This window comes from Jaculus jaculus, chromosome 10 (assembly GCF_020740685.1).
Source record: "Jaculus jaculus isolate mJacJac1 chromosome 10, mJacJac1.mat.Y.cur, whole genome shotgun sequence".
Classification (NCBI taxonomy): domain Eukaryota; kingdom Metazoa; phylum Chordata; class Mammalia; order Rodentia; family Dipodidae; genus Jaculus; species Jaculus jaculus.
Genome location: NC_059111.1, coordinates 64555778 through 64558116, shown reverse-complemented (window position 1 = coordinate 64558116; position 2339 = coordinate 64555778).

Sequence of the window (2339 nt, the reverse complement as noted above, 5' to 3'; positions counted from 1 at the left end):
TTTCAGAGTACATTATCCAGTTAGTCTTGGTATACTTAAAAACCTCATTTGTCAATGAAAAAAAATTCCTTTCATTTAAATGACTATAATTCTCAGTCTTCAATAATGTAACTGTGTGTGTTGGTTAGAACATGAAATGTTTCAACATGCTTATGTGATAAATATTTGGTCTCCAGCTGGGAATGCTATTGTGAGATAGTGAAAACTTTAGGTTGGACCTCACTGATGCAAGTTCGCTGGGTTGAGTTAATTGGAAAGTTTCACCTAATCCTTAGTGTCTTTCTGCTCCCCTCTGCTTCTTGCCCACCATGAGGTGAGCAGCCTCCACCACAATCTCCCACTGCATTGACGATGTCTTTCCATAGGCCTACAAACTGGAGGGCCAGCCATGGTATATTGAAGCCTCTTAAACAATGAATAGAGTCCTTTCTCCTTGTAAGTTATATCAGGCATTTTGTCCTACCAATGAGAAAAATATCTACAACATTGTATGTGACTCAAAAAGCACTTCCTAAAAGTGCATGAGAGCAGACTGCTGCCTTCTTTTTTCTCATTCAGAAAATAGGAGAGTAGGGTCTGCTCACATGTCTTCACAAGGACAGTAGGTAATGAGAAAGAACACAAAATGGGCTGGTGAAATGGATTAGCAGTTAAGGCACTTGCTTGCAAACTTAAGGACCCCAGTTCAATTCTCCTGTACCCATGTAATCCAGCTACACTAGGTGGCACATGTCTCTGGAGTTTGTTGGCAGTGGCCGGAGGCCCTGGCATGCTCATTATCTCTGTCTTCTTCACTCTATAAATAAAGTACTAAACAAAGAACACTAACTGTGGGCTCTGGCCACCCTCACCACAGCCCTCTAGAAGAATAAACCCTATTAGATCTCCCGTTTTCCATCTTTTTATGTGACTTCTCAGGGAAATCATCCACGTTAGGCCTTCTTAGTTTTCCTGTAGGAATGTGGGGAAATCTTCAGATCCCTGGAAATGATCTCACACCTGGGAATTATTATTTTTGTCACCTTGTCACAAATTATATGTTTAATTTTTTCATTGAACTGGATACTGGAGGAAATTTGTGTGCTTTGCAAAGTGGCCCATTGCTGATACAGGGAATGCTAAGCACTCCCCAAATATTACACTGCTGGTCAGAAGGTAGTGAAGTTGGTTTTTATTTTGTAGACCTATTCGAACATGCTGTGGTGACTGAGAAAAAAAAAAAAAAACCTGGGAAGATAAACATTAACAATAAAAAAGATCAACAACCACCTTTGGCTATTTTCTTGGGTCTACAAGTAGGAAGAAAAGATCACTTCACTTTACTATGAAAGCAGATAGATATTTCATCATTTACCTGTTTAAAAAATATTTATTTATTTGAGAGGGAGAGATAAAAAGAGGTAGATATATAGAGATAATGGGCCTCTAGCCCATTGCAAACAAACTCCAGATGCATGCACCACCTTGTGCATCTGGCTTATGTGGGTAATGGGGAATTAAACCTGGGTCCTTAAGCTTTGCACTTTAACAACTAAGCCATCTCTCCAGCCCACTTACCGATTTTGAAGACAGGACCTCCTCAATTCTGGATTACTTCTTTGGGACATTAAGGCAATCACTTTAGAAACAAATTGTTTCTAAAGTCCTTGTCAGTGTATTAATCTGACTTTTTGGGAAAGGAAAATGTTCTACTGAGAAATTGAAAACTGCCAATGGTTTAAGATTACTGATTGAAAGTATATAATAAACATATTTTTGAGTTGAGCATGATGGCACATAATTGAAATCCTACCCCTCAAGAGGCTGAGGCAGGAGGATAATGAGTTTACTGCCAGCCTGGGCTCCATGGTATTCATGGCCTCATAGTAACTTTCATTACCTGCATAAGATTTGGACTATCAACATTCCATCTGGGCTGGTGAAGTAGTTCATGAGGCTCCATCTCTCTTTGAGGAATTATTGGCAGTTAATGATTGCTGTGGAAGGTGGAAGCATTTTAATCAGTGGTATAGCCACTGGCAAACAGGCCCTCCACCCGTGTTCACAAACTCTGTGGGTAAGGGGATATACCATCAACGTAGAAGAAAGATTAAATTAAAGGGATTCAGAGGGGAACAAGAGAAAGTAATGGGAAGTGAATATAACCAAAATGTATCATATACATGTATAAAATGTCAAGAAGATTATCTAAAAAGACGTATTTTAGAAAACACCTTTCTCACATCAGGATTCAAGTTATTTTTGTCACTTTTAGTATAGAATATCAAGTGTCCCGAGTACTCAATTACTGAGTGATGGTATTTCTTTACAAACAGGAAGCTGAACTCTGAAATTCTGCT